The sequence below is a fragment of the Coloeus monedula genome, assembly GCF_965178545.1.
Source record: "Coloeus monedula genome assembly, chromosome: 10".
NCBI lineage: Eukaryota > Metazoa > Chordata > Aves > Passeriformes > Corvidae > Coloeus > Coloeus monedula.
Window position 1 is genome coordinate 7275822 of NC_138790.1, and position 9539 is coordinate 7285360.

Genomic DNA, 9539 nt, shown 5'->3' on the forward strand with positions numbered 1-9539 from the left:
AGACCCTAAGAAACCTACAGAGACAACATCCAGCGTTACTCAGCCACAACTCAGTGATGCCAGTTTGCTTTGTGAGCAGCAGAACCACTGAAGGTTGCTTCATCTCCCACAGCTGAGCACTTTAACTGAGGCTTTGGCAGAGAACTCACTCCCTGGTGGCTTCTCTGATGCTCAGTCAGGTACAAACTCACCCTGTGGTGTTCCCCTCTATAAAGACACTCCATGGAGATCCTTTGCTATCTACTAGGAAGAAACTTGTTTGACCATAATTTTTACTGTTGCCTCAGAGAAATTTGACAGGAATTAGCCAACAGGGAGAGAAACAGATGGGAAAGGTAATTTGAGAGACACAAGACAGACACTGTCAAGGATAATGGGAATTCATTAGTCTTTTTTCTTTATAAGCCAGAGACAGTGGAAAGCAGTACAGTTCTTTTAGTGTTATGGACAACAATATCCAACATGCACTACTCCATTTTCTCTTGACTTGCCCTCAGCAAAATATCATCAGCTTGACTGCATCAGTCACTTGTACAACAAAACAAGCACCAGCATCCAGCCATCAGTCAGTGGCTCTATAAAGCAAAGCCTCATGCTTTCCAAGACACCACTCAAAGTTAATTACTGTTAACACATACTCTTTTCTCATTATTTGTCAGATTTAAAGATTGTCTGTCTCTGTATAGACAAGAACATTGGTGGCTTTATCATCCCTTCCCTGACACATTATTTCGGCCCATGGAATGTACATTTATACAGCTTCCTATTTGTGTTGCTGAAACCAGTGCCTCTGGATGTACCTAAAGATGAAGATACTGCTGGAAGATAAGCATTCTTTTAATCCAGCCGCTCGAGTAAGCCTTAGGCTCTGATTGCACAGACACTTCCCTCTTCACCAGTGAACTGGGGATGCATACGAACTGTGCAAAAAGTAGCAAGAGATGTCAGTCCTTTTCTGAAACTAACTTTCAATGAGCCTTAGTTGGAAACAGAAGCAGCAGCCACCTCTCCCATGGAAACCAAACTGCATTTACAGCAGCCCCCATGCTGGCTCTCCAAGCCTGCCTAAGAGTGGGCTGATTGTTCCCCTGTTTTTGAAAGCCAAGCCCTAACCCAAACCCCAGTCCTAGGTGGCCAAGATCTCCAATGAAACTGATGCAAGGCATAGACAATTCCTTGGCTTTTTCTGCATTAGAGGAATACAAATGATTGAACTGCAACCTAGGAGATTCTACCCTTTTTTTTTTTACCCTAGCAGTAGACTTAACTACCCAAATGCCTCCCCAAAAGTCTGTGTAAATCTGGTACCATCCCCTCAATTTAGTAAAATTGAAATTCTTAAAAATGTTTTTGCAGAAAGATCTAAGTGTAAGGTAGGACTTACCGCTACACCATTGACTTGTCCTAGCACAGAACTCCCTGCACAATCCAGCCAGAACTGTATCATGTATCCCTGCTGTGAAACAGAACCACAACAAAAACCCAGCTAATTTCAGAGGTAAAATAAAGTGTAAGTTATGGGTGGGTGCTATTACAGACAGGTTAAAAGTCTGCAGATCTGGAGGCTGTGTTGCATTCTTTGTATCAGTCCTTTTCTGAAAGCCAATTCTAAGACCCAGCTTTAGACATAAGCAGAGACATTATCCAGGATACATTTTCCTGAGTGCACACAAATGAAACGTTCTGATATCTTCCCTGCAGAAATGCTATGTGATGCACAGTCAGTCCAAAGATAAAATTCCCATTCAGTTCAGGAGGAGTTCTCAGTCTGCACAAATGTATTTTTCTTGGCTAAAATGCACAAGCTTTGTAAGTGAAAATGAGCGTGCATGATTCTAAAGAGTAAGATAGTTCCTTTTAATTTAAATTAAAAGGAAAATTGAAAATAGTGCCAAACTTATCAATAACTGGAAGACCAGAGAATTTTATATACATGTATATAATGTTAATTAGATAACATATGCCCTCAGTTCTAGCATAATCCTCTTTCATCACCATCCTCTGCAATACTGTCAAACAGTACAGTCTTAAAGCACCATTTGTGTTATCAGCAGGAAAAAGCTATTTGGAAGTTTTCACAGACCCTTAATGGACCCACTCTGCTCTTGACCTTGATGTTTCAGTCTACACCACCACCCTGACCTTGGCTCATGCCAGTTTTGAATTATACTTCCAATTGCATTAAGTAAAACCTTAAGTGTGTTATCTATCAAGTAACTGTGCTTCAGTGCATCCAGATGTACCAGATCTTCCACCTCTGCTTGCCCCAAGGGAACACCTCCCAGACAGCAAGGCTGCCCAAACGAAGGGATAATTAGGAGAGCAGAGAACAAAATGCCCTTTGGAAGGAACACAGTTTCCTTACAGATCTTTGTGTCCATGACACTGTGTCTCCCTGTAGGATCTATCTGTTGGTACACATCAAAGGACAGCTGGAAACCACATTAAGCACTTCTGCATGTAAGCAACTGCAGTGGAGCAGATTCACTGGGAGGTCCCAGCAGGAGAACTTCCTCCGATGCGAGCTGTACAATGAAACAACTGGAAGCTGCCTACAGTGGCACAATCCATCCCTCCCCTGCTCGCTCACTCTAAATGCCACAGACAGAGGATACATTTAAATGCAGCACAGGCTGTTAAGTTACCTGCAGGCAGATGCATCTCTGTCAAATACTACAGGAGGAATTTGAAACAAAAGGTGTCAAAGGCACAAAGGGAGTTGGTGCAAACCCTACAGCTATTTCTGCCTTTCATTGTCTTCCAAAGCTGCACTAGAGAGACCTGGCAAACCAGAAAGCCAAGAGAGTGGAAGAGAGGAGTTTAATGTATTGCTTATAGGGCATTTGGTGAACAAATAGGAAAATGCCCTCTCTCCCCAAACATTAGTTGTTATTTTTACCTGATAATGTATCTATTAATATCCTGTCCCTGACTTAAGTTCTCTGTCCTTTGGATTTTTTTTAAAGAATATAATCAATACTTGGCAGCATTTTAAAATAAAGCATGCAGTTTACAAAATAAAATCTTTAGTCATCTCTGCAATGATTTCTGAACTTCTTTTTAAAGCCTGTCTTACTTAATGCATTTTGAAACCAGCTGCTTCTATCAAGAGTGCATTTGTAAATGAAAAGCAAGACCAGCAACAAACTCCACAAACCTGCTTCTGAGCTACCAGAAACAAACGAAAGGATTGAATAAAGAGTAACTCAGTATTTCCATTCTCTTACTTGATTCTCAGCTGGGAGGAAACAGAAGATTTCCAAGTGCCACAAGTGCAGTTGGGAAGCAGGCATATGGGACACAGCTATGTAATAATATGGATGGAAGATAAAAATTCTTCATTACAAATTTAGATGCTTCTGCCAATTTAAATCACAGCTCACAGTGCACGTTCACAGCAGCTCATCAGGGGCACAGCTGGGTGAATCCCACTCACCCTGATGGAAACATTTGTTACACACAGAGCTACTTGCGAGCAGTTACTGACCCCAGAGATGGTTCTCAGCATCCCTGAGCCTTATGGCGGCACTTCTCAGGATATCATTCCATTAGTCACCACCCACCAAGGAGCACCAGCTCAGGGAAATTGATTCTGCAAGCTGGAATAATGCCACGTCTTCCTAGAGCAAGAGCAGTATCTCAGCTGCAGCAGGAGAACCTCAGGACAGCAAATAAGATGGCTCTGAATGATTTTACTGCAGCTCTGCTAAAAATTCTTTTTAGACTTCCTTTAGCCTTCTGAAGAGAGGGTAAATGGGCACTCACTGCCTGGGGCATAAACTGTTTAATATCCACTGTAGAGAGACCACTTTACTCAGATTGTTAGATATGTACATAGCCACTGCAATGGAAAGGTTGTCATGAAGTTGAGGGGGAAGAAGTTGGCAGTTAAACCTGGCAAGTGACCTGGAAGCATCCAAGTGGAATTTGTCTCTTCCTTTGCATACAACTGCATTGCTGTGCTCTCTTCTCACTCCCAGTGTTTTTCCTGAGGATATCACACATTCATGCTGACACAAGTGAGTGTGAATGCAGTTTTACTGAGCCCAGGATCCCAACTGCTCAGCCCTGCAAGTCACCTCAACTCCTATGAGCTTGATCAAGATCAGAACTTGCACTGCATCTCTTGATGCCAGGAACCCAGGCAGAAGGAGGCTGGAAGTCTGGATGCACTGCTCAATCCCTCCCAGCTACACAGCCATCCTTAAATGCCTGCAGGGCTGTGGTTAAAGATGGCAAATAGGCACATGGAAGCTCAGCAACCTCTGAAAAAAAGGCTTACATTTGTACCACTTTGAGTATTTTCTGTGGTTTTTCTCTATTCTTCTGTCCTGTGTAGTCCCAGCTGACAATATGAATGGATATGGAGACTTGGAGAACAAGAGATCAACACTCCAGCTCCGTGCCATGCTGCCAGGAGGCTTTTACAATTTAGGATTGTACTCAGGCTACTCAACACAAGGCCTCTCCTGGGTGCTGTGATTTCATTTGTAATGCCCCTAAAGAGCCAGAACTCAGCAGGTTCAGGCACAGACCATCTCAATCACTGTCAGAACACCAGAGTTCTGAGGCCTGAGTTTTGAGGCAGGTGCTGTGTATGGTCTTTAAAGTTGCCCATGATTAAAAAAAAAAAAAAGTTTTCTATAAAAGTTAACTTGCCATCTGAATGTCTGCAGCATCTTCCCCCCTTTTGTACTACAATGAACTGCAACAGAGCGTCCACAGTGGAGGCCAAGGGCACTTAGGAACCTGATCTACAAATTCTATGCAGTGTGAGGTCAAACACGTTGCTTATTCAGAAGCCAGAAAGTAGCAATAAATCCAAAAATACAGTTTAACCCAACCAAAAAAAGAAACCAAAAATCCAACCACCTCTCCTCTTGTCTTTATCAGGACTGGAATTTGTATAATAATCTGAAATTTCCTGCCATACTTTCAATTGCCACTGGATCACTACTATGTGTGGAGTCAGCTAGGATCCAGAGACATCTCCCTGCCTGTGGAAATTCAGCATTGTCTCTTTTCTCCCCTAATGAAATTCAAGCATTTAGACTAACGTCTCACACATCCATTTGCTGAAATGGATCTGATAAATCCAAGCTTGTTATACAGGTTTGCCAGGTTCTGCTTCAGATTCTTCAACCACTGTCACCAATACCTCAACTCACCTTTTCTTACTTCCATTTACCCCAATGGCAATAAAGACATTTACTTCCATAGAGTGTTTTATGCTTAATTTAGCTTACAGGAATCCAGCTATGACAGATATGAGATATCTGGGGGTACAACCATTTAATGCCTCAATTACTTCTTTGACTGACCAGTTCCATGCACTGAAATGGTCAGGTTCACTATGGAGACATAAGCAAAAACTGCCAAAAATCTGACAGGCTGAGTATTTACACATTTTTAGAAATGCCTTGTCGTGAGACCTCAGTTTGAAGATCTCAGACCTTGACTCTTAGCCCAAAGGGATCTCCTGCTGGCTTTACTTCTCAAAGCAAATACAAATGCTTCCTATTCATAGGAACATCTTTATTTCTATAAGTTCAGGTTTGCTTTAGCTGAACTGCAGTATTACTTCCAGTTGACCATTGCAAGCTGTCTCTGCACTAAGGATACGTAAGGGATCAGTACCTGTTTGGATGAGAAGTCTCCTCTTTTGCCCAGTGTTTTGCCCTTGTTTCCAACCATTGCCCTGCTGTGCCCTGGTGTCACTGAAATACTGCACAGGAAGCCTTCATCACCTTATGGATGTGTTCTCCTCACCTGTGATCTCCAGGAATCTGACAACTAACACTGTCCCTTCTGAGGGAAGCACAGTGTGGCACTGGAACAGGAGGATAGCACGATTTACTAAATCACAGCAGTAACATTCCAGATTTTTCTTTCTTTCCCAGCCTCTGAACCAGACTGAAATATGCTGTTTACAAAAGCTGATGAAATCCTAGCTCCAGATGGGAGAGCTATGAGCTGCTGTGTCCAAAGAATAAACCTCTACTAGAAAATGCTTATCTTTGGATATTGCAAGAAGGAGAACCATATTTGCTCCAGGGGATCATACCTGCACTCACATCAACAGCCCCCAACTTATACAGACAGAATGTCTGTGTTTGTGATGCCTTAGGTTTTAACTTTTGTATTTTTCAAATTCTGTACTGCTTAGTATGTAACTCTGAAGTTTCTTGTAGCCTGTTAATTTCTGCTCTCATGCTAGGTAGACATAACAAAGCCTCTCTGGGCCAGCTCTTCAAGGACGCTCAGACCATCCTAGGCCTGAAAAATATAAACCAAAGAGCCTCTAAGGGGGGCAAGCAGAGGGGAAATTACATCATTAAACTCAAGCTTTAATTGGAGAATTAACCCTGATATGCAAATGAACCAAACCTATAAAGGTGTGAAGAACTCGTGACCTGTTGTCCGTCTTGGGGTCCATCTCGGCAATAGCCTCTGGCTCCCCAGGGGGTACTTTTGAAGGCCTTTCAAATAAATACCTATTTTATTCTTTTACTCCTGTCCAGTCTCTGTTTCTAGGAGGCCTCTTAGGGCATCATTTATTTAGTCCTGGTGTGCAGCAAAGCCACCCTGAGTTGGTGGCAGGTGGTACTGAGGGGCATCTGTATTCAGGTGTTAGACTCCCCGCTTTACCCTGAACACCTCTGAACTGCACCTGAAGTCCAGGGTTTGTTCTCTTGTGTGTACTAAGAAAAGCCTTTCTAATGCTACTTGTCAGCAATCTTACAGCACCTGTAATGGTTTGCAGCAGAGGCAAACTGAAGGCAAATCTCTGAAGTCTTTGACAAGCAACCAACCAACACCTTGTTTTGTACCATTATATTCAGACCTTGTAGAAACAAGTAGTCACACGTTCATTTTGGTTTCTGGATTCTTGTATAAAGATTTTTAATATATTTTGTTTGAAAAGTGTGATAAAATCCAATTAAAATATATTTGCTTCTACCTTCAGCAACAAAGAGATGATGTGCCATTTTTTCCAAGTTTGCTGGTGAGCAGACATATAGTTTCACAAAAGAAAATTTAGTCCAAATCAAACAACTCAAGCAGAAAAATAATTTATGAGCTTATCCTCTTCTAATGAGAAAAGAAAAAGATGGAAGCACACATTTTTGGCAGCATAGCAACATTAGCTGGAGAACATTAAATAATTAGTTGGCAGTGGTGAGCCTTTGATTCAACTTCTTTTCTGTGAATGAGTTTTGCATTGCAAAGCAAGTTTGTAAAATCTAACAGCATTTTCACATTATAATTTTTTTTCTTATATTGAGTATTTAAAATTAGATGGGCCTGCTGGACTTTAATGCTGCTGCACAGTGGCAAAATAAAAATGGAAGCTTTCAAAAGACACAAATGGGAGTTAAACACCAGCTCCTGACCTTCAGCATGACTTTCAATGGGAACTAAGTATTTAACTACTATTTATGTAAGGAAGAAAATTTAACATTTAAAGCACAGCTTTAGGAGATACCCACCTGCAGGTGTGTCCAAGTGCTCAGACCACTGAAACACAGCCACTCCAATCCCCTCCCCAGCTGCTTGTCCCATCACTGGCTTTTACTGCAACAAGACACCACACATAAGCATATTCTAAAGACTTCCTGACAAAATGATCAGTTAAATAAAAGCACAGTTCTGAGTATTCTGACTGATTTGTGTTAGAAAGCAGCTTCACTGAGATGTGCATGGCACCACACCCAAGTGGCAACTGCCTTCAACAGGGAATGGTGACAGCAGATGGACCATGCTGGAAAAGAAAGTCTTCAACCTGGCTCAGGAAGAGGCACACACAAATACAGCTTTATTTATGCACTGCTGCTACCAGGCCAGGGGAATGGGCAGCTCCAGGAACATTCTTTGCAGGGCAGTCAGAACTGGGTGCAGAATGGTCAAATACAACCTCCCAGTCTGAAAACTGGAGAGCTTCAGACACTCATGCAAGGAAAAGAAGGCCCTGCTCCCTTCAATCTACAGCTCCTTCCCCTTCATTACTGTGAAGGTCACAGCAACCCCTATGACAAGAAAATATTCAAAGCTGAAGTCACAGCTCCCCTTCAGAACAGCACGCTTGATGCAACAAAATTTATGCTTTTTTTTATACTTGTTCTCTGGGTCTACTTATAGTTTCATTTCAGGACCATTGAGGTTTTGTGTGGTGATTTTAAAAAGCCTGCTTTTTGTTTTACATTGTGGTGATAGTTCTCTACATTTTGGCACAAGAAACCAAAAGTCTCTCCAGAAGTTCTATTAATAAAAATCTGTACAAGTAATACAGCTGATCTGATAGCTTCACTAAGATTTAGGAAGCAAGCCAGCCTTCCAAACAAGATTTGGAAGGAAGCCTATAAATAGCCTGAATACTCATCTGTTCAGCTGCTCCCCTTCTCCCTCCCTGCAAGTCCACCCCATGGAGCAGCTGAGTTGTCCTGTGTCCTTACCAGATGTGATGCCTTTCAAATATTTTTGGTCACTTCTCACTCAGACTCCTCAGCCACATCCCAGTTCATCTTCCTGCACAGGGGTTGTCTTTGAAAGTGCCTGACCTAGAGAAGCGCAGGGAAATGTGTGGAGAACTGATGACAATACATTGCCTCAGATAAAAGCCAGTCCTGTTCTGAAATGTTCTGGGTTGAGAAAACAAAGATTATTTCCAATGCGCTCACTTATCACAGACCCTGAAGAAATTTTGGTATCTCTCTGCCTTTGTCTCAGAAGAGGGGAAAATGCAAAAGGTTTTCATCTGCAAAATCTCAACTGAATAATGACAAAGAAAAATCCTTACTGAAAGCAGTCCAGCACTAGAGTCACAGAATCTGCTACTTATTTGAGTTTTGTATGGTTTCAATGATAAACTAACTTCACTTCATGAAGAAAATAATCTCAAAGCATGAGTATGGCAATTGGATGTCATGATACAAATATTCATAAACTCTTAAACATCAAAGGATTTACCTCAGCTTCATAGGATTCCCCAAATCCCCACACAATCCAAACAAAATTCTAAAAATAGAAAGGAAAATTAATTATGATTTGGCTCATTTAAGTCTATAATTTGACTGCTATGCACCTATAATATTTTTCCCCATTTGGTCTTGTCAATTTAACGGCTTCACTTACGCAAGACTTGTGTTAGGACTTGCAGTTGGTTGGGTGAAAGCACCTTATGTGAGGGCACAAGATAACAGCCTGAGGGACAGAGAATGCTGGCATAAATTAAGTTACACTTAGGCAGCTCTAATTTAAAGGCTCTGAGTCCAAGATGTATAAGCCCTTTTGAATGAAACAAGCTCATCTAGAGGAATCCAGGAAACCACTCTAATTACAGTGTCCAGAGAAGGCCTTTCTAAAATTAGCAGAAGGGTATTTCTGTCAAAGGGGAAAGTAAGAGACAGCTTTTTGTGGTTCACTAAAATACCTGTAAATCTATTTCTCTTTGGCATTGAGAGTAGCACAAATTAAGACAGATTTTTAAAAAAAACAATAAGAAGCAGTGATTTAACTCTCTACAGGAACAGCTTTCTCCC